Source organism: Vombatus ursinus, unplaced genomic scaffold (assembly GCF_900497805.2).
Source record: "Vombatus ursinus unplaced genomic scaffold, bare-nosed wombat genome assembly UNPS02001419.1, whole genome shotgun sequence".
Lineage (NCBI taxonomy): Eukaryota > Metazoa > Chordata > Mammalia > Diprotodontia > Vombatidae > Vombatus > Vombatus ursinus.
In genome coordinates this window covers 1,907,538-1,932,444 of record NW_020941197.1, presented here as the reverse complement: position 1 = coordinate 1,932,444, position 24,907 = coordinate 1,907,538, and positions in this window count along the sequence as shown.

Here is a 24,907-nt window from a genome sequence, read left to right as displayed (position 1 = left end):
TTGTTGATTGATATTGATGAATTGATTCTGTTTTCCTGTTCTAATGACATTTGGACATATTTTCTCAAAGGTTATCTTCCAAAGAAATATTCTGACTCTACTTTGTTTTCTACGATTTCTGCAAAAATAAGCTGGCAACTGGAAAGACCTCCAAAAGGCCTAGTAGAATCATTGGCCAGCCTGGTCAGCAGGTTAGAAAATGGTTCATTTGAAAGATGGTATAGTAGAATCAGTAGACTGGAAAAGAAGACCACATTTGGAAGCAGGAGACCTGAATTTTAGTTCCAGCTCTACTGAAAACTAACTGTATGCCCTTGGGTATTATTTCCTAACCTTGGCTTTCTAGTTTCATGTCATATAGCTGCTGCTGCTGCTGGGTACTTTTTCTAGGTATAGGTAATTGAGCTCAGTTGCAGAAGGTCAGATATGTCTAATAAATCTGCAGAATATATTCTAACTACCCATGTCCACTTTTTGCTAGATTTTGTGTCTCAGCTGTGAAACATTAAAGTGATCTTTGCCATGGACTGCGTGCAGATATCTAGGTGAAAACAGAGGTTCATGGTAACCAGGGCTATGCACCAAAAAGCAGAGAGAAATGATAAGGAAACCCCAAACCATCAGAGAAGAGCCACTGAAAGCCTCATATCGCCTTTAAATATCTCTTATAAATCAGTAGTAGGAATTATGTCTGCTTAGTTTACTTCATATTTTTAACATCACAATACCATCATCACAGTATAGAAACATCTTTCATTTTCAAAGAGGACCAATGACATCATGGGTGATGTCTTGTCTTGTGTGTGAACTGGATTTAAGGGAGGCAGAGTTGCATAAAATTGTCAGTTTTACTCTCTATTCTAGACTCATGGAAGTCCAGTGGCATGAAAAAAGTCAAGACAACTGGTGATGGCCCAGGATGCAGTGGGTGACCTTGGCATCTTAGATGTCTGATAAAGTTCTAAGTACTCTGCAGTGCATGCTTCAGCTGTCTTCATGGCCATTACAATAAATTGTTCTCATCCACCCATTCTAGGGTGGAGGGAATCTTCACATGCTTAGTGTAGACATCCCTCTAACTCAACTGCAGGTTTGAGACCTGTTAGTTATCTTCAACCTGGTTTAGCCTGTCTACAGAGATGTGGCCTCTACACATGCTCCATAAATAACTTGTTGAATGGCCTGATTGAGTGAATGAAGAACTGATTAATCAATCAATGAGCATTTATTAAGCAGCCAATGATGTACTAGGTATTGGGCTAGGTGCTGAGGATACAATGGAAGAAGAAAAAAATAACAACTATCCCTTCAAAGAGCTAATAGTCAATAAGGAGGAATAATCATGAACATATGAAAGTGTTTTATTTCATTATAAAGGGTTCCAAATCATATTTGTTACGTTTTAAGTACCTAGGATCCTTGGCTGTAGTCATAAAAATATGCTTAGAAAAGATACTAAATGTTGCTCAAAGTTATGGAAGTATATTTTTCAAGGAACTCCTAGACTGCAAACTTTATTGTTTTACAATAAAGAATTCTACTTATCTCATATGGGAATGGTTTTTGATGTATTTCTAATGTAGCTCCAATGAAAACCTATCCAATTTAGCCAATGGGTAGAAGGCAAATGACTCCTCGTTTCTTATATTTCATCCAATGCTTTAGTTTATAGAATACTTTTACATAATGATATAATTTGATTCTAAAAACAACCTTGAGTGGCAGATAGTGTGGGCATCACTAGATTTGATTTAAAGATGAGAAATCTGAAGCTCAGAGAGCCTATGATTTGCTGAAGGTTACATGGTTAGTAAATGGAGAGTTGGGACTAAAACCTAGAAACTAAATCTTCCTCAATCATGGGCTTTCCCACTATATCACACTGCTTACCCAACTTTCTGGAATTTTAGGGCTAAATTTAGCCTCATAAAATGACAGAATTCAGATATAAGAACATCAGTTTAAGGTAGGGTTTCTTAACCTGGAATTCACAGAGATCAGGCATGGATTTCAAGAAGTCCATGAAATTGGATGGGAAACACATAGATACACAAAGACACAAACACACAAACATACATAATATATATATACATATCCTTATTTTCACTAACCACTAGCTGAAATTAGACATTTCCTTCATTATGAATGTAGGCAACAAAACATTATTCAGCAAATGAGTCCCTAGGTTTAACCAGACTGCCGAAAGCGTCCATGGCACACACAAAAAAGTTAAGAACTCCTGGTTTAAAGAAACAAAGAGGAGAGATGCATTGTGGGGAGCCCATCTAAGATAATTTCTTCTTGTTCCTTTTAAAATCTGGTTAGCTGAAATTACAGTGCCTAAATGACATTTGAAATATGTGTACATCATTCAAGCAATTCTGAATGTTTCAATGTTCTTGAGAAGTCTGACAAACAACTAATTGTAAAACAAGAGTGCTGATATTTATTTAAATGCATTCTAAGCTACGACTGGAAACATAAACATATTCTGGGGTACCATTTATAGAAGTGACAAGGCATACAAAGGGTAAACATAGTATGATTTGTGACAACTATTTCAGCTCATAGAAAAATTGTTGTTTTCAGTCAAGAAAGTTCCAAATTATGTAGCACTTGTAATTTTCAAGTAACCATTTCCCAAAAGATGTTGGAAATTTGTGAAGTATAGCATCCTTCCTGGGACTACTTCCTCAACCCCCACTTCCATTAGCAGGCCCCATCATCAGATAGTGATTGCAACTTCTTTCCAGCTTCTAGGCATAACCCTATGGAGCTGGAGTTTCTAGTACTGTTGCTCACAACATCCTACTAGTGTGCCCTCCACTGATTATCAACCAGAGTTAATCAGCTTTTTAGAAAGGTTATTTACTAAGCAGGTAGAACAGGGACTGCTGGTACAAAAATAACACTACTCAAATGACTAGGGCACACTGTCCCACAAGTACATTAAGGTCCCTGGAAAGAGTAGGCTCAAACTTAGAATCCAATGCTGGTAAGGCATGCATGCAGGATATGTGACTCTTAACAAGGTACCTAACAAGTCTAGGATACTAGAAGTCCTTTTCTCCCTTTGTGAAGTCCTCATGAAGTTCCCCCTAAGGTATAGGGCTCTCTCTGCTGGGAGCTTTTCAAATAAAGTTGATTTTTCTTCCCAGGCAAATGTGTTTAAATTTGTAGGCCTACAGGCTCACTGAGAGGACTTTAGAAGTCATTGAAGTGTGGTGAAGGTGGAATGAACGTAGCACTAAGATTTAGAAGACCAAAGCTTTAGCTTTAGCTTTAGCTTTGCAACTTAATATTGGGATGATGCTTGGCAATAATAATAATAATCAAAACAATAAATTAAATACATTTCTGAACCTCAGCTTCTTAAATTGTGAATGGGGATAATAATAATTTCCATGCCTAGATCACCTGTTTGCTAATAATAATTACAAATCATCTAGCACGTTAAAGTTTGTAAAGTTTTTGTATACCACATCTTGAACCCTATGGGATAAATACAACAGATATTATGTCCTTTTACAGATGAGGAAAAAGAGGCTTAGACAATAGGCTATAGTCACACAACTAGTAAGTATCAAAGACAGGATTTGCATCCAAGCCTTCTAGATTCCAAGCTTAGCATTTTATCTGTTATGTCACATTGACCTATAGTACAATAATATAATAATGTTTCAAGTAAAATAGTTTATGTGAAAACCTTTAGAAAAGTATAGATCAGTATATAAATAAGGTATTTATCATTATTATCATTATGATTATTATTAGCTATATAGTGCAGTGGATAGAAGGCTGAACTTGAAGTGTGAAATGCCAGTTCAAATCCTATCTCATGCACTTAACAGCTAGATGACTCTGGACAAGTCACTTAGCCTCTTCTGGCATCAGGTTCCTCAGTTACAAAATGGGGGTAACAACAGCACCTACCTCACAGGGCTGTTTTTGAGGATAAAACAGGTAACACATGTAAGAAAAATTCTGCAGAACTTAAAGCACTATCTAAATGCAAGCTATTACTATTACTTAGTCCAATCTCTGACCCTAATGAATGAGGAGTTTGACTCTTTAGATAAACTAAAAATCCAAATTGTTTTAAGTTTGCAAATGACTTAGATTTAGAAGACTGGAAAATTCAAAAGGCTTGAGAACTGTAGAGAAAGTTGGCAAATCATCCACTGGAATGACTCAGTAAAAAAGCTTACTGTCTGATTTTATTTTATTTTTTAGGACAAATTCTTCCTTTGATCCGAATTACACAAGTAATTGCTCCAATTCTATACTTCTCACCATAGGTTCCTCCCCCTTCCCCCTCCTCCCCTTCCCCCTTCCCTCCCCTGCCCCTCTTCCCCACCTCCCCTCCTCTTCCCTCCCCACCCCTCCCCTTTGTTTTAGCACCCTCTCTACCAATGAGGATTGTATAGTAGTCCTTTATGATCTGTCTGATGGTCTTTGAGAGTTACTGGTGTAACAGTAACTATTTTGCTCCACACCATACCTGCTAGGTATGTTACATTTTTGTCTCTTCAGGATTCTCTGGGGATTTTTAAGGCATTTTGGGGTATCTAGTCTCTGCTATTGGTTCAAGTCCCCACAGATTGTGTTCTCCCAATGTTAGGCATATCCTGTACCCCTGACAGTTCCATTTACCCACTTAACAGTCAGATTAGCTTTTTTTTTTTTTTTGGTGAAGTTAAGTGACTTGCCCAGGGTCACACAGCTAGCAAGTTTCAAGTGTCAGAGGCCCAATTTGAACTCAGGTCCTCCTGACTCCAAGGCTAGAGCTCTAACTACTGCACCACCTAGCTGCCTCCCAGATTAGCTTTTACTAAGGAATATTTACTTTTAAAGATGCAGCAAGAAGAAATAGACAAACATCCCCACCCAATACCTGGAGGTAGGCCATAATTCCCTTGTAAATCACCTCAGTCTCTGGTTTGGGAGGGAGATTAGGATAACAGCTTTACTCAGTTTCTATATATCATGGCATCCCCAAGTTCTAAGTACAAAGTACCCTATGACTTGTTTCCTGGCAACCTGGTTGCTTAGGGCTTCTATGCTGGGCTGGCAACAATTTACAGCCTGGAATTCTGTCTCCAAGGTTTCCATGACTGGAGCTGTCATGTGTCTGATGACTCCACTTCTTGAGTGTAGAACTGAAGAGAACAGCCAAAACAGAAGAAAATCCAAGGCTTTTTTTGGGAGACCACAGGGGAGGTAAATCTTTCTCCACCCAGCTCATTGCATGGTGACCATGCTGTGGATAAAGAGGACCTGCATCCCTTGATATGCAGCTGGAGAGAGAGGGAGGGAGGGAAGGAGGGAGAAAAAGAGAGAGAGAGACAGAGAGAGAGAGAGAGAGACAGAGACAGAGAGAAACAGAGACAGAGAGAGACAGAGAGACAGAAACAGAGACAGAGAGACAGAGGCACAGAGACACAGATAGACAGAGACAGAGACACAGAGACAGAACGACAATGACAGACACACAGAGACATAGACAGAGACACACACAGAGACAGAGAGACAGAGAGAGAAAGATAGAGACACAAAGAGAAAGAGACAGAGACACACACAGACAAAGACACAGAGAGAGTTCCAGTCTGGAAGTTTAAAAGATGTAGTGTGCTTTGGCTACTTAGTCAGTAGAAAGAGACTACTCCCACCCATGCAGCCGGGCAACACAAAATGTATTCTCTCAGAAACAGGTCCCTGCTGTCTCCCACATGGGTGCTAGCATCTTAGATGATCTGTGTGCATAAAAAGCCTGGATACACTGGAGCTGAAAAATTCATTATCCTGAAGTAGATCTGGTGATTACTATCTCTGAACTTAGATAATTTAATCCTCAAATGATGGACATACAGTCTGTCACCAAACTTATGCTTGAAGCCTTTTTAAGTTGGTGGGACCTATCAGAACTTATTCTGTGCTGACACAGCCTTCATGACTCAGGCCATGAAATGTCATAATGAGTTGTCAGAGTAAGATTTCAAAAGGCAGATGTAATAGATTATTAAATTTTTAAATTAGGTGAATTAATAATAATCCAACCTAATTCTATCATTTTGCATGAGGAACAAACAAAGCTCCCACATTTTATACCATAAACCTCACAAAACACAGGCCAGTTTCATAGTTGTATGCTTAGGTTGAATGTGTTATGAATCTAGGTTAACTATATTCTCTTCCTTCACCCAGGCATGCTGCTGCAAAGCTGATTTCTCTGTGGTCCCAACTGTGTGCCTCCACTCCCACACATGTATTACCTAATCTGTAAAATAAAATTTGATCAAGAATTCTTAACTTGCGGTCTGTAAACTTGCTTTTTAAAATATTTTGATAACTGTATTCAATATAATTGCTTTCCTGTTTAATCTGATGTATTTCAGGCATTTGAAAACATTCTCAGGAGGGGTCTAGACACACAAACAATGAAGAACCTCTGGACTACATTATCTCAAAGGTCCCTTCCAGCTATAACACTCTAGGAGTCTTTAGATGAGTGTCATTGTCAGCTCCACACTCTCTCTCCACATATCCAAACAGTTGCCAAATTTAATCATTTTTAACATCTTTCACATGTCTCCTCTCCTCTCCTAAAGCCATTACTCGAGTATGGAATTTTATCACCATTACAATAGTCTCCTAATCGGTCTTCAAAACTGCCCCAAGTCTCTTCCCTTTCCAATTCATATTCCCCATAGCAGACAAAGTGATTTTTCTAAAGTCTATAAGCTCTACGATTTGTTCCTCTATTTGACATTTAAAGCTCTCACAACCTGGCCTCATCTTACCTTTCCAGCTGTATTATACATCACTCCCATCTACAACCCTCCAGGGGGTCTTCTTTGGTCTTGTTCCTGAAGTCTTTCTTGGCCCTAGCTATTCGGGCCTTCTCTTACCCTAGATTACTTTTTATTTATTTTTCATTTATTTTGCATGTTCTATTATCTGTTAGAATGCAATCCCCTTGAGGACAGGAACTGTTTTCAATGTTACCTTTTATCTCAAGCACTTAGAACAGTCCCAAGCACAGTGTTTGTTGACTGATCTGTACAGGTGACTCTTCATTCTATACATCTAGCCTCATCTTTCTCCTGAGCTCCAGTTCCACATCTCTTACCATCCACTGAACATTTCTAATTACGTGTCCCTCAAATTCAACATGTTTAAAATATAACAGTATTTTCACCCTAGATCTACTACTCTTCCTAGCTTCTATGTTTTTGTTGAAGGTACTACTATTTTTCTAGACTTCTAGGTTCACAACCTAGGAGGCATCCTCAACTCCTTTTGACTGCAGTCAAATGCTGAGTCTTGTCAATTATATCCCCTCAACATCATTTGTGTCATTCCTTATCTCTCCCCTCACAGACCAATCATTCTGGTTTGGACCATCCCTACTTCTTATCTAGATAATACAATAGGCCCCTGCTTGGCCTCTCTGTATCTAGTCTCTTTTCCAATTCAGCCTCTACACAGGTGCCAAATTAGTATTCCTGAAGCATAGGTCTGATCATATAGTCCCCTGCTCAAGAAACTTTTATGGTTCCCCATTAACTTGAAGATAAAATATAATCTCTGACATTTAAAGTTCTTTGAAATTTGGCTCCAGCCTATCTTTCCAGGCTCATTATATGTTATTCCTGTTAGGCTCTAGGCAAACTGGACCACTTGCTATTCTCAATGCAGGACATTCCATTTCCTGTTACGTTATTTTTTGCACAGGATGTCCTAACTGACTCTTGGAACTCTGGGCTCCTTGTAGGGTTTAGCTCAAGCGTCACTGCCTTCAAGAGACCTTTTCTGAATACGCTAGCTGTTAGTGCCACTTCAGAATCATTTTGTATTTGTTGGGTCTTAATAATTTTTTTCGTCTTTGGATTTGTTGATCTCTTTTGAGTGATTGGGGATATCAAGGAGGAGCTCCTGCAGTATTCTGGGGCTTGATGCAATGAGCATTGTCCAAGTACATTTAGATTCCACACAGAACACACTCCATGACATTGGTCACGATATATCCTTATTTTATTACTTGTTTAATATTGTAGGGAACGTTAGAATGTAGGGAATAATGTAGGAAAAAAATTATTGTTCTAAGCAGAAACCCACAGGCTTCACTAGTATACAATATCACACAAAAACCAAGGTTTAAGAACTCCTGTTGTAAGTGATGTTTAAACTGTGTCTTGGAAAAAGTAAAGGATCATGTGAGGTAGAGGTGAGGAGGGAGTACATTCTAGTTCTCTAGTACACCACAAAGGCGCAGAAAGGGGAGATGGAGAGCCATATGACATGCAGAAAGAAGACTAATTTGCCTTACCATAGTTTGTGAAAAAAAGTTCCAAAGTTTAAAAACTTTGGAATACCACAATCTCAGGGAACCCTTAATAATTTATGGCTCACCCAAAGTATAATGAAAAGTCAAGGAAGACACATGTGAATTAACATATTCTGATTATGACTTAAGGGGAAAAAAAGAAGTAGGTCAGTAACATATTAAGAGCAAGAGACAACAAGTAGAAAAACCAAGAGTTATGCTGAACCCAAAGAAAAACACCTAGAAGAATGTTTCTAGCATGCTGGGTGTATCCTTTGTGGAGATATGTGAGAACATTAACAAGAATGGCCCAGTAGGAAACATCAGTGGATTACTACCTGTGCTGATGGATGGAATGCCAACGTAGATGAAATCACCGATCATTGAAGAAATGAATAATTAAAATATTGATATGGGTAATAAAAGATAATTAGTTATGAGGATTATAATCTATCTAGTAATTTTATAAGATTTTACCAGCATAAATATATATCACTGCTCTTCTCAAACTATGATAAGGCAAATTAGTCTTCTTTCTGCTTGTCACATGACTCTCCATCTCCCCTTTCTGCACCTTTGCGGTGGTTATAACCCTTGTCTAGAATGCACTCCCTCCTCACCTCTACCTCACGAGACTCTTTACTTTTTCCAAGACACAGTTCAAACATCACTTACAATAGGAGTTTCTTAAGCCTTTTGTGTGTGTGTGTGTGATATTGTATATTAGTGAAGCCTATGGGTTTCTTCTTAGAAAAATAATTTCTTCCCTACATTCAAAATGAAAAGAAATATTATATTTCAGTTAGAAGTCAGTGAAAATAAAGATGTAATTCTTTCCCTTAGACCCTTGAGATCCATCCACTGACCTCTTGCAGATCTGGGGTTTTTATGTTCTTACTCCTGTTCTACACAATACCTTTCCTATCCTTTCCAACAATTAGTGTCCTCCCTCCATAACTATCTTGAATTTACTTTATACATATGTGTTCCATATATATTTATATATGTACATATTGTAGTCCTTGATGGAATACAAACTTCTTGAGAATAGAAAGGTTTGATTTTTTTTGTTTGTTGTTTTGCATCACCTGCCCATAGGACAATGCCTGCCACATAGCTGGCATTTAATTGATTTGTTACTTGATTGTTAATTGTTAAAGGTTTGTTAATTGAGTTGATGGGTAAGATAGCTTGCTAGAGGAGAACTATTTTGGGGAGTATTCAAGAAACATTAGACACAGTTGTATCTTGTACTCTTTTCAATTCTTAGTCAACCACATTACTGTGAAGAGGTGGTCTGCTGTAGAAAATTTTCTGTGAAATACAATCTACTCCCTTATATTTTCATTACTTAACATCTTTGATGGACACATAATTCTAATACAGTTTTTACAGAGATGAAAAAGTAAGTTTACAGGTTGTTAGTTGTTAATGTCTCCTTAGACACCATTTCAGATCTGCATCCCCCTTCTTCTGTGCCCTCTGGAATTCCTGCTCCATAATTAATAAACTTTCTTTCATCCTAAACTTCTTCATTTCTTATTCCTTGCATCTTTTGGAACTCACTTAGACCTGTCTCTCTCCTAATGATACTGTTTCCTTAAATACCCTATCCAGTATTGGCTATACCTTCTCTTATACTCTTCTATTCCTCCCTCTTCCCACCTCAGTAGCTGAGGTAAAGAAGTTGGAATACTCTTACCTCCCCATGATACTTTCAGATTCTCCCTCTGACACCTTAACTCAGCAATATCTCTTCCTCTGAGGTTCATGCTGAGTTTTTCATTCAATGAAGATCCTAGTGACCATCATCTATCAATCCCCAAGACAATGTCCTTCCTTCCTCTCAGTGAGTTCAGTGTTACTTAGTATTTCTCTCCATCTCAAATTCTGCTCATATATATAGATATACATACACATATATGTATACACACACACATATGTATCTACTCCCTCAAATACCCTACTTCCCAGTTTATCATTCTACTCAATTACTAGGACCTAATACTTCATTCCACTTTAGCCACAAACAGAGATGACCATTTCCTTGATTTTGCTCTAACCCAAGAGTTATACATTTCCATATTAATTAACTCCGAAATTTTTTGAGATCATAATATTTACCATTCCACCTTTTCCTGTGCCTCATGACCCCTAACTCTGTACTTCATCATAACCTCCATTTTTCCTTCTTGTTGTTGTTTAGTCATGTCTGACTCATCATGGCCCCATGGATCATATTGTCTATGGGTTTTTCTTGGCAAAGATACTGGAGAGGTTTGGCATTTCCTTCTCTAGTAGATGAAGGCAAACAGAGGTTAAGTGACTTTGCTTCTGTGGTGATGATATTACCTGTCATAACAGGATCATCAAAATGTTAGACCTGACTTTAGAGGTCATTGATTCTAATCATTTTGTTTTAGAGATGAGGAAACTGAGGCCCAGAGGGATTAATTGATGTGTTAAAGCTCCTACGGGTAGAAAGTGGCAGAGCTGGAATGTGAAATGAGATCCATGACTCCAGAGCCAGTGCTATTTCCATGGCGTTATAAAAATTTTATTAAATTTGTTAAGCATTAAGCAATTAATCAATCAACAAGTATCTATTAAGACCTCAGCTTAAAAAGACCAAAATCTCCCACTACATCCAGGGCCATCTCCAGTTTTCCTGATCTGTGCCCAAATGTCTCTGGAGGAGAATGGAGGAGATGGCTTGTGACTTTGCACAGCCCTCTCTCACTTAAATCCAATTTACTTGCATGTCATGGCATCACAACCCCCCCCCCCCAATATCATGGTCCTCTTCAAGAACAAAAGACAAAGAACAGCAACAACAACTAAGCACCTATGTGCCAAGCACTGTGCTAGGTGCTGGGGATACAAGGACAATGAATGACACAACCTCTGGGATTTTACATTTGAACAGGGTTCCTCCTCTCTTTAAGAAATTTTGAAATTCAGTACCTTAGTTCCTTTAAAATTATGTCACCTCAAGTATGAATTTCTTAATATCAATTCATTTATTCTTTTTTTTTTAAGAATGGGCCTCCCCATCTCATCCAGGCTATAAATAAAGGTTACTTATGGGCCTGATCCCGCTACTAAGCAGCATGGAAGACTTGACTTGCTTTGTTTCTGACCTGAGTAAGTTCACTTCTCCTCAGGCAACCTGGTGTCCTTCCTCAAATCCTAGGTGGTCACTTTATTGGTGCCATATTTAGTGTGGACACCCATTTGGTTTATCCTACTGAAGCTCAGAACTCCCAAGCTCAAGCAATCCTTCAGCCTCAGCGTTCCTGGAAGCTGAGATTCGAGATATGTGCCACTAAGCCTGGCCTATGAGTATATATTTAGTCAGGACTACATACTCTTCTTTTTTTTTTTAAGATAAAAAAATTCACTTTTAGATACTCATCTTGACTTAATTTTCTTAATTGCCATATCTACTTCCTGATATAAAATAGGTACTGAGATGAATAGTCTAAATTTGATTGTACTGTTATCAATGATGAAAACAGATAGCTATAAAAATGTTAGAAAATTAATTTCATTTTATATCAAATTATTTCCTTCAAGTTTCATCTATAAATGCCTTTGAGATGATCTAGTAACTAGATTCTAGTTGAGTGACACTGTGATAACTTTTGAAAAGATTGAAACTTTTTGAAATGCAGCAAAGTATAGTGAAAAATTGAACAGCATTTGTGGTCAGAGGACCTTAATCAAATTCCAACTTTGCTACTTACTACTTGTGAGAACTAGGCCAAATCATTGAACCTCTCTGTGTCTTAATTTTGTCATCTCTGTGTTGGACAACTTGTCTCCCTAATCCCTTCTACCTCTAAATGCTTTGATCCTTAGTGTTTGTTATATCCAAAGACCTCAATTGCTGCAGTAAGGATTCACTGTTCAACAAAAATAGCTGATCTGGAAGAAATTAGGGTCAGACCAATACCTCACACAATATACCAAGATAATTTTCAAATGCATATGTAACAGATATAGAAGTTTTCTTAGAGGAACAAGTGAAAAAAAAAACCTAAACTTTTGGATCTATGAATGAGAAAAGAAGGCATGATCAAACAAGAGAAAGAGAGCATAAGAGAGAATAAAATGGACAAGTTTGATTGAATAAAATTAAAAAAAAGTTTTCCACTAGCAAAATATGTATACACACACATATATGTATAGGTATGTGTGTGAACATATATAATATAATTAACAGATAACTGGAAAAAAAGATCCTTGCAGTGAGTTTCTTTGATAAAATTCTCAAAATATATAGAGATAGTCAAATCAAATGAGAAAATATTTATAAAAATTACTTAGGATAGTGCCTGACATATAGTAGGTTCTATATAAATAATTATTCCTTTTTAAGGAATGGATTTAAATTCATTCCCTAAATGATAAATCATCAAAGGATATAAAGAGGAACTTTTAATTTTATTTCCACTTTGCCCTCTGTTTTTAAGAGATCTGAGTTTTCTCAGAAAAACTCAAAAAGAGTTTTCTTTTTAGATTGCTTGAAATAGGTTGCCTAGGCTCTCTTTTTGGTCATGGCATTCAGATAGTTCAATTATTCTATTTTTTTTTTCTTTGATCTGTGTCCCAGGCCAATTGCCTTTCTATGAGATATCATACATTTTCTTTCTTTCTTTTTTTCTCCAGTCTTTTGATTTTGTTTTAATATTTCTCATTTTCTCATAGAGTCTATTTCTATTTGGCTTCTATTTAGTCCATTCTAACTTTGGGAGAGTTTGTTCTTTGGCAAGATTTTGCACCTCTTGTGCCAAGTTGTTAATACCCTTTCCAATTCTTCTTTTCTTAGTACAATTTCTTTTCTATTTTCCTTTGTATGGCTCTCATTTAATTGCTAAAAATATTTTTAAACTTAAAAAAAAAAAACTCTTGCTACATCTTTTCTAAGAATTCTAGTTGTATTTGTGCCCAAGCTATGTTTTTCTTTGTGGCTTTGGTTGTAGATGTTTCCCAGTCATTCTCTTCTGGGTTTATGTCTTAAGAAGCCCTGTCACCATAATAAACTTTCATGTGGGATTCTTTTTTTTTCCCCTTATCATTATTGCAACTCACTCCCTGACTTTGGACTTAATGTAGGTCTGGGTTTTGTGTGTTCCTGGAGGGAAGGTCAAGGCTGGTCTTGTTGCTGCAATCTTGGGATACTGAATGTTGTGCTATTTCAGGATCTCTGAGACAACTCAGGCTGACGACCTGCAAGCTTTCAGTGTTCACAAAGTGGTCTGGTGCAGGGCAAAGTGATTGTTGCTTCAGTGCTCTGAATTCTGCAAATTCTTGACCTGGATTTTGATGTGAGCAATGGTAGACTGCTTCCAGATTTATCTATTGTCAGATAGCTGGGAATTAGCCTACTGGTTCAACAACAAAACTACAGGATCCCCTTTGGTCTGGCAATACTCTGTAGGCTTATTCCTCTGTAGTCTTCAAATTGGGTTAGAAACTGGAACTGAGCCTGTACTCTGCTCTTGGGTTCTGAGCCCCATTGCTGCTATTTACTTCTGAAATTCCTCCTCTCAGCCTAGGCTCTGTGGCCACTCCCTATCCAGGAATGTCACTCCAGGCACAGATCTCCTTCTGCAGTCCACTCTGGACAAAAGATGATCCACTGGAGAAAGAAATGGCAAATCACTCCAGTATCTTTGCCAAGAAAACCCCATGGACAGAATTATATTTTTAGGCTCAAAGATCACTGCAGATGGTGACCACAGCCATGAAATTAAAAGACGTTTGCTCCTTGGAAGGAAAGCTATGGCAAATCTGGGTAGCACACTAAAAAAAACAGAGAAATCACCTTGCTGACAAAAGTCTATGTAATCAAAGCTATGGTTTTTCCAGTAGTAATGTATGACTGTGAGAGTTGGACTATAAGGAAAGTGGAGTGCTGCAGAATTGATGCTTTTTAACTGTGGCACTGGGGAAGACTTTTGAGAGTTCCTCGAAAAGTAAGGAGGTCAAATCAGTCGATACTTAAGGAAGTTAATTCAGACTATTCACTGGAAAGTCAAATATTTTGACCACATGATGAGAAGACAGGACTCATTGGAAAAGACCTTGAGGTTGGGAAAGATGGAAGGCAAAAGGAAAAGGGGGCAGAAGAGGGTGAGATGGATAGATAGTGTCATAGAAGCAATGAACATTGGGCAGACTTTTTGAGATAGTGGAGAACAGAAGGGCCTGGCATGCTATGGTCCATGGTGTTACAAAAACTTGGACACGATGAATGACTGAACAATAACAACCACTGGGTAGTGAAAAACAAAACTGCCAGTTGGTACTTTTCTTGTATCCCATGATATCCCAGCATGGGTCTGGGTTGTCCTCTTGCCCTGATACACAGATTTTCTCTTGGATTTGGAATGTGCCACACTGCTGCTCCTGTATAGACCCCATCCTTAGTGTCTATAGACTTTTCTGTCTGTCTTCTTTTGCTGACCTGGGCTGAAAAAATGACTAGTGACTTTTTTCTTAGATATCCCTACCAAGATGTGGCTTGGTGTATTTTCTAGATCTGTTTGGAGAAGTGTTTATTTTTTTTGGGGGGGGGGCTGTAGAGAGCTTGCTGTACTGCTTCCTAAATTCTGCCATTTTGGCTCTTGCTCTAACAGGTAGTTTTCAAAAGAAAAAAAAATTCAAGCACTCTTTCACCAAAAGGTGAAAAAATAGTCCAAATAACTAATCATTTAGAGAAATGTAAATTAAAGCAGCTCTGATGTTCCCCTTCATACCTATCAGATTTGCAAAGTTGATTAAGAAAAAAAAAAACAAAAAGGAAGATGACAAAGGTTGGAGGCAAATAGGAACATTAATGCACTATGACTGGAACTTCGAATTGGTCTCAACATCCTGGAAAGCAATTTGGAATTATTCAAAGAAAAGGCACTAAATTGTGCATAACCTTTGAAACATCAAAGAAAAAGGAAAAGGATTCACGTGCATACAAACATTTGTAGTAGCTCTTTTTGTAGTGGGGAAAGTAAAACTGGAAACTAAGGGGGTTCCTATCAATTGAGTAATGGAAGAACAATTTTTGATCTGTGAACATAGTGGAATATTATTTTGCTGTAGAAATGATGCAGAGTGAAGATAGTGGAACTTTCTGAGAAAAATGTATACAATAACAACATTGTAAAGGCAAACAACTTTGAAAGACTTACAAATTCTCTCAGTGCAATGTCCAACCAGGATTCACTACCCACTTTCTGACTGAATAGTCATGGACTCAAGGTATAGAATGAGATAGAAAGATAGAATGGACATGACCAATGTGGAAATTTGTTTTCCTTGACTTTGCATATTTTTATAAAGGTTTTCTTTTTCTTTCCTTTTTTTTTCTCAATTGGGAGTTGGAATTGGGAAGCTTGTTAGTTGAAAATCTTTTAAAAAATAAAAATATTCTATGATTCCAAATTTAACCAATATTTATTAAGTATCCTCCATATGCAAGGCACTATAGTAAGTGCTAGAAATTCACCCCTAGTTATTCATTTTTGAAATGATGCCCTTTTACAGTGATGCCCTCTAAATTTTATTTTATATACCTTTTTTGCCTCTATATTAATACCCTCATTTTACCATCTTTCATTTCTTCCCTCAACATGCCCAACACATCAAATTTAATATTGCCTTAGATCTCTGCAAAAATCATCTGATAAACTGTTCTATGTGGGCAAGTAGGTGGCACAGTGGATATAGCATCTGGCCTGGAGTCAGTAAGACCTGAGTTCAAATCCATCTTCAGACACCCTGGGTAGTCATTTAATCCTGTTTGCCTCAGTTTCCTCAGCTATAAAATGAGCTAGAGAGGGAAATGGCAAACAACTCTAGTATATTTTCAAGAACACTCCAAATGGGGTCACAAAGAGTCAGATACCACTGAGATGACTGGACAAAAACCATTCTTTGGCAACATGTTGGCATATGAATACATTAGTCTCCATGGGGGCAATTACATGAAGAGAGTCACAGTGGAAGAACCATATGTAACCTTATGACTCAGTCATGAATGATTTACTAACAGTATAATGCTAGGCATAGTAGGAAGAAAGGAAAGAAATAAGCATTTATTAAGCATCTACTATGTGCCAGGCACTGCACTAAATGGTTTACAAATATTCATTTGATTTGCACAACAGTCCTGGGAGGTAGGTGCTGTTATATCCATTTTATAGTTGAGGTAACTGAGGCAGACAGAGGTTAAGTATCATATACAGGGTCATAAAGCTGGTTGAATTCAAGTCTTCCTGACTACAGTCTCCACTATTTTATCCACTGTGCTGCCTAACTGCCTCTGCCCTTTAGGAGGAGGGTTCCCCCCCTACCCCCGCCAAAGGAGGGGGAGTGAGCTTCCTCATGCTCTTCAAAATATTGTAAGTTATTTTGTTTATGAGTAAGGCTGGTGCTGATGCCTGCATTTCTCTCATTGTGACTAGTATTTTACTTCTTTTACCACTGAAAAAATGTAGTAGATTCTATAGAAATAACAATACAAAGTAGTTTATAACAGAGATCACAAACCCATAACTCACAGGTTGCATAGGGCTATTTCTGCTCCCTCTTTGATCTTCCAGAATGAATTATATATCCCTTTCGCTTCATTCAGACAGATGTGAAATCAGATTGCCAAGTCAATGCAAATAGACGTGAAGATTTAAGTAGTGCTAGTACAAATAGATGAGTGGTATAAACTAAAAACATATGCAATTTTAGTTGGAGACACACTATTTTAAAATATTACAAAGAGATTTTTGTCAGTTTCAGCATCAGAAAGAGTGGAAAGGGTACTTGTATGTTGGCTGAGTAATAGAATCAGTAGAACAGCAGCTACAATGTCAGGGGTACATGGTTATGAGAGTGCTTCCTCTTCCTCAGCTCCTAGACGCTGCTGGACTTTCAGAATCACACCTGAAGACTTGTATCCACCAGAACTATCCAAGGTCAACTTTCAGCAGCTACTGATCAAGAATAATTTGACTTGTTCAGAACCTCTCTCTAAATGCCTCCACCTCCGCAGAGATATACTCAGGTAAGCAAATGCCCCCAAGGACATTCCATTGTATTGAGAAGAGGACAAATGAGACTCATTTGTTCTGGATCAGTTCCCAGGTTGTTGACTCAGAAATAAACTCAATCACAACTCAGGGGACAAACGAAGTCACCCTTTACTACTTGTCCCCAAAGGTACCATTGCTGCCCACATAATAATTCCCAGAAGACCAGGAGGCCGAGGGGTTGGAGATCCTTGGTGAAAATATTCCAAATATGAAGTTCCTAGTGCCTTCTCACTTGGATACCTGCATCAGTAAATAGCTTCTCAGTGAACTTTACCAAACTGGGTTTCATAAATACAAGTATTTCTGGAGAGGGATGTATGGGGTGTTCAGTTAGGACTAGCACCTCTGGTGTGGGGGCTTGCTGAGCCCTTTTCAGGGCTGCTCATCCATCTTTGGTGTCCACCTGTCACCCAACTCTCACTTGTGACTCTGAGAAGCTGTAGCATGTGCGGCAGTTACACCCTGGTAAAACAGTCTCACAAACAGACTAAACCAGGTTGAGTGTAACTAACAGGCCTCAAACTCATTGATGAGTTAAGGGGATGTCTATCCCAAGCATGTGAAGACTTCATCTTGGGGAATAGGTGGAGGAGAACAATTTACTGGTAATGGCCACAAAGGTGACTGGAGCAAGCACTATGGAGTGCTTAGAGCTCGGTCAGACATCAAAGATGCCAACGTCATTCTCTGCATCCCGAGTCATCACCATTCATCCTGACTTTTGTCTTGCAGTTGGACTTTGATGACTCTGGAAGAGTCACCTTGTCTGCTTACTAAATTCCAATTCATATTCAGGTCAATATACCATTTACAATGTCATTTGTCCTGTTCAAAAATGAAGGATGAACAACAAGTTTTGGTGAGTAGGGAAGGATCTTTTGTGGGGTCGTTGTAGGGTGTGGAAAGGCTATTTCCAGTGACTACTCTTCAGCCACATGAGATCTCCTCGTAAGGACTGGAAGTTGAAGGGATGGATTTGAAATCCTGTGGTAGTCATTAGGATTCGAAAGCAAAAAGTGTTAGAGGGATAAAGAGTTATCATACAGAACATTTAGGTGACAGCTAGGTGGAGTAGTACATAGACTGCCAGACTTACAGTGGAAGATCTGAGTTCAAATCCTGCCTTAGATATTTACTAACTGTGACCTTGGGCAGGTGACTAAACCTCTCTGTGCCTCAGTTTCCTTATCTGGGAATTATAGCACCTACTTCACAGGGTTGTTGTGAGGCTCAGATATATGTAAAGTGATTTGCAGACCTTATGCCAACATCCAATATATGACTACAAATGTATCTACCTCTCAGGGTTTTTGTGAGGTTTGAATGAGGTCATATTTATAAAGCCCATAATACACTGCTTGGCACATAGCAGGTGCTTAATAAATAGCTGTTCCTTTCTCCTCTTTCCCTTTATGTGAGTTAATAACAGAGTTAATAATAATAATAAATGAATTAATATTTATGAAATGGGTAGCAGCATACTTGGCATATGGCAGGCACTTAATAAATGATTCTTTTCTTTCCTTTTTCCCTTGGGCAATAATAGCACCTTGGGCTCAAACAGCACTTGCGAACACCTTGTTTGTGATTGAGAGAAGTGCAATTTCCCTAAGCAGACAATCAGCACCATTGGTAAGAGATACCTCTGATGAAAATAAAGGACACAGGGTAAAACAGGAACATTGTGAGGATCCCTATAAACTCATCCTTTAGAGTTCCCAAGCAAACAGCCCATAATGAATCTCTACATTGAGTTTCAGATTTTCTAGGTTGTCCTTTTCTCCTCTGCTCAGTCCAACCTTTTCTACCTCTCTGCTGTCCTGCTGGAATCACTTCTGTTAAAGACATTAGCCACACAATTGTGCAAGAGCACAGATGTCTGTCACCAAAGCCGACATTGTTTTGCCTACCACTCTGGCAGTTATGTTTCAGTCAGGGAAGAGGCAGTTGGGTAAACATCTGTTTTAGTGACAGATGTCTACTTAATCTTCACTTTTCTGTTTGGAACAAATGTGCTTAAAATCTTAGATTTTTTTTTTTATTAAGAAGATAAAAAACTTACAAAAAGAAGTAAAACAAGCATTTTGTGTTCTTTGTCTGGCCCTCTACCTCTTTTAGACACAGGCTCAGATAGACAAAGACATATTTTGTCAGCTTTGCAGCTTCAAAGGTTTTTGACAGGTGTTAAGAAGTGAAAGGATCATTGATGAGGAAGGAATTTGGTGATGGCTGTTTTTGTGTGCTCAAGAAGCACACAGATTTAAAGTTAAACGCTATCCCTTCTCTTGGAAGACACAAAGAGCCACTTCATGAAGTGAGGACATACAAGGTGACAATAAAGTATCCTGAGAGAAGGAGGCCAGTGTGGACCCTCACCCTCTGGGTGAGGAGTTGTCATGCAGTGATATTGGGCTGTCACAAGAAAGAAGCCTGAGGAGATGTAATGAGCACGTGAACCCTTTCCCTTGGAGGCTGATTCAAGGTTACAGCCAAATGAGATTAGGTTTTATTTGGACTAATTCCATCTTTGTTAACTTTCTGGCTAACAAATAAGACCTAACTGCATCCATGTGGAGTTTCAGAAGCACAGAAAACTGCCTTGTGGGCTACTATCCTTGCCTTCCTGGCAATATCTTTGTTTTTTTTTTTGTTTGTTTATTTTTGCTCAGCTGTATGTTATATATCCCCTGAAAGTCTTGTGTACATCAGACATTTTGTATATGAAGTATCTGTACTGTCCATATAGCCAGAGGATGGTAGTTCAGAGCTGGAGGAAAAGTTACAGGCCTTCTAGACCAACAACCTCATTTGCAAGTGAGGACATTAAGTCCCACCCAGAGAAAGTAAATGATTTGTCCAAGATCAGACAGACAGCAAGTGGCAGGGAAGAGCTTTGAAACCAGATGCTCTTCTCCAAATCCAGGGTCCCTTGCTCTGTACCATGCTGTCTATCTTCACTGATTTGGTTGGTTGATGCCAGGCAGCCATTTCCTTTGTAATAGAAATATGTTCTGATAAGATTATTCCTTCTTTCTTTTAGGGACTTGTTCAGGCAGTGATTAGAGAAACCCTTTCTTGAGCATTAGTCAGGGCCAAGCAGGATAATGATATGGGGGCAACAAAGTGTGTGGTGTAGCAGAAAAGATGGTGGGCTTGCAATCAGAAGACCTGTTTTTTTAAAAAAATAATTAATTATTTTTAAATATCCAAATTAGCTATAAAAGATCTGGGTTTGAGCACAGGTTCTGTCAGACAGGAGGTGTGACCTTAGATACTTCACTTCCTTCTCTTTGGTCTCTGTTTTATGTTTTAAAATGAGGACTAAAATTTGAATTGGGTAATATCTAGCATCTCTTTTAGCTCTGATGTTCTGTGATTCAGAGACATGTCATGGTATAATTAAAAAAAAAGTTCATGTGTTTATAATGCTTTATGGATTAGGGACAGCTATGTGGCACGGTAGATAGAGTACTGGGCCTGCAGTTAGGAAGACTCATTTTTATGAATTCAAATCAGGTCTCAGACACTTACTAGCTATGTGACCCTGGGAAGTCACTTTGGCTGAAGTTATTTGACTGAAAAGACTGAACAACAACAAGATAGGTTAAAAAGTCCTTTACATATGTTATCTCACTGGATTTTTAGTGGAGAGGAAACACATTTGACTGAGAGTCAGAAGACTTGAGTTTTAATCATTTAACCTCTTGGGACCTCAGTTTCCTCTCACTGCAGAAATGAGGGGAGTTATGGGTTAGATGGTTCTAAGGTAACTTTTAGCTCTAACTTTCCATGAATAGACATGGAATAAAAGAAAATTGGACATGGAAGTAAGCAATCCACTTTAGTTACATATTTTAATACCATTTCTCTTGGATACAGGGATAAAATGATTTGGGTATATAGATAAGATGAACTATGAGAGATGATGTATGTATTATATATATATATATTATATATCACTTCACTTTACATAGATTACCTCAGTTGAACCTTATAACACGTAAGTAAGGTAAGTGCTACAGGTATTGTTAACCCCATTTTGCAGATGAGGAAATGAAGGCCGAGAGAGGTAAAATGTCTGTGGTCATATAGCTAGCAAGAGTCTGAGGTGAGATTTGAACCTAGAACTTTCAGACTTAGTCAGTCAATTAACAAGTATTTATTAATCACCTACTATGTGCCAGGCACTGTACTAATTTCTAGGGAATACAAAATCAAAAGGAAACAGTCCTTTCCATCAAAAGAACTTACATTCTACAAGGAGAGATAACATGTACACACATAAATATTAAAAGATGAGTTTAGACAAAATAGATGAAAACTAGCAGCTAGAGTAATCAACAAAAGGCTCATGTAATAAATAGATAGAATGTGAGTTGAACTTTGAATTCTAGTGAGCCACATGTGTAGCAAGGAACCCTGTGAAGCAAGGACTGTTCTCTAACATGTAGCATGGAGGTGTGGTTGTGTGCCTTATGTGAAGAATAGCCATCTCTAGCCTCTTCTCCTCTCATCTTGTTCCTGGGGAGACTTTAATTCCTGCCAGGAGGGGAAGCAGGAAGTTGGGGCCCAAGGTCACTCTGTTTCTTCTTAGAGAGTCCCTTTTTTCTTACATCTACCTGCTCCCATAAATATTATTAGTCTAGGCAATGTAATCAGGTTTAATCTAGCTTCTGATCATTATGTCATCATTATTAGAGGTAAGGTGAACCCTTAGCTTTATATCCAAAGCTTGACCTCTTTCCTACCAAACATCAGTTCCACAATGAACACACATATAGCCAAGAAACTCATTTATCCAAATTGGCAGCAAAACAGACATCAGAGAGCATATATATATATATATATATATATGAGAATATACACCAGATAATAGAAAGTAAAGGAGCTCTTCCAAAAGCAGTGAGGTAACTTAGTTTAACCAAGAGTGACAATCCTAGATCTCACCCAAGGGGAAATTCCCCAGTCTCCAGTGCAGCAAGCTAGGCACAGGGACATAATGAATTGAAGCCCATCCACTCCTCTCATATCTTCCTAGAGTTTTTTTCTTCAGCAACCTGAAGTGGGTTGGCCTCTTCCATCTTCTCTCTAGAAACTGAAAGCCAGAAGTGGCCAAAGTGACTCAAAGTTTAAAGAAAGTCTGAAGATGACTCAAAGACAGAAAAGAATGAAACTCTTCTGTTCTCACCAACTTCATCTTGCTCTTCATACATGGCAGAACATTCATCTCCATTAATGAGGAGAGAGTCTCATATCAATGGGTTTGGGGTAAGGGTCACATTACTCCCTTGGACTGAAATGGGAGTAGAATAGAGAAAGAAGTAAAGAGGATACTGTAGAGCCTGTGAAAAGGCAAGGAGCTGGGGGATGGAGTTCCCCACGTGAGGAACAACAGCAAGGCAAATCTGGCTGAACTGAAGTCTGGGTGAAGGGAAATGATGCATAATAGGGCTAGAAAGGTAAGTTGGAGTCAGATTGTAAGTGGCTTTAAATGCTAGAAGAATTTGTATTTGATTTGAAAGGTATTCAGCACAAGAATGAAGTGGTTAGAGTTGTACTTTAGGAATATATCTTTGGCAGCTCTATGAGAGATGGATTGGGGACTGGAGGGATTGAGACAGGCACACCAATTAGGAGGTTATCATAATAGTCCAGGTGAGAGGTGATGAGGACTTCAATAAGGGTAATTGTCATGCAAATGGAGATAAAGGGCTTGTATATCATGAAGGCAGAAATGACAAGAATCTACTAGACTTGGTAATTGGTTGGTCATGAGGGGGTGGTTAGGGGGAGGCAGAATTCAGCTCAAATCTTCATTATGCCACCTAGCTGCCCCACAAAGGCAACCTCTTAAATAATTTTCAGGAATCAGAAAGAGTGAACAAATTTGTTTTGGGAACATTTAGATTTACCTCTTTCATCCTGGTCAAGTACATCTACCAGTAGTAATGTCTTCAGAAGTCTCCTGAAAAGCACCTATGAGAAAGTTAAGAGAGGAGGAGGAAAATATAATCAACTCTCATCAACTCAGACAAATAACCATGCATGCATGCATGTGTGTGTGTGTGTGTGTGTGTGTGTGTGTGTGTGTGTGTGTGTGTTGGGGGGCAGGGATGGGAGACTGATATAGCATATTTGTTTTTTTTTCCTAAATAAACATATTTTATCTTTTTTGCCCACTTAATAGTGATTTATGTTTTTACATATAAAGATGGTTTTCAACACACACTTTTATAAAATTTTGAGTTCCAAATTTTTCTCCCCTTTCCCCTCCCAAAGACAGAAAGCAATCTGATACAGGCTATACATGTATAATCATATTAAACATATTTCCACATTAGTCATGTTCTGCATTCAGACTCCATAGTTTTTCTCTGCATGTGGATAGCATTTTTCATCATGAGTCTTTTGGAATTGTCTTGGATTATTGTAGATAGAGCTAAGTCTATCATAGTTGATCATTGCACAATGTTGCTGTTACTGTGCACAGCTCTCCCCTGGCTCTGTTCACCTCACTCAGCATCAGTTCACATAAGTCTTTTCAGGTATTTCTGAAATCCTCCCACTTATCATTTCTTATCGTACAATATGATACAACAACTTTGATGGAAATTCAGTTTTGTGACTTTTAAATATATAATGAAATTAAGTCAGCAATGTGCCATCCAACAGAGATTTATATCATTGAGGAAGGAATTCATGTATCTGGCAACGACCTTTTATTCTTCCTTCTTGAAGATGATCTTTGATGAACTCCTAGAATGTAATCACTGTTAATGAGGCATTAAAATAACAGGAAAGGTGAGTCTAACTCTGATCAATCAATCAATCAACAACTTGCCCAGAAGAAGATGCTATATCATTGGTTTGAGGCACCGTGAGCTACTGTTCAGAGAATGGAGAAATATACTCCAGACAGACAGAGTAGAGAAAGGTAATTAACCACTCAGAGGCAGAAGCAGCTTTGAGTAATGCCACTGTCTTATTCTGCCATTTCAGTAAATACCTTTGCTAAGAGCTAATTGTATCTACAAGTTGGTTGTTAATAGTAGGGTTTTGGAAGCTAGAGTGTTAGGGAAATGGCCCTACAAGATATCACTAGAACTCAAATTGTACCACCTCCCAACCTGCGACTTTGGGATTTAGTGAATAGGATTTGTGGAGGAGCTCAGAGAAGTTGCTATACTTTCTTTTTATATGATGCAAAGATAACTTTAAGCTAATAGCCAATATTTGGGCTACCCTATTGTTTTCTTTTCTCTTTGTTTCTTTCCTTCCTTCCTCCTTTCCTTCCTTCTTTCCTTCCTTCCTTCCTTCCTTCCTTCCTTCCTTCCTTCCTTCCTTCCTTCCTTCCTTCCTTCCTTCCTTTCTTCCTTCCTTCCTTTCTTTCTTCCTTTCTTCCTTTCTTCCTTCCTTCCTTCCTTCCTTCCTTCCTTCCTTCCTTCCTTTCTTTCTTTCTTTCTTTCTTTCTTTCTTTCTTTCTTTCTTTCTT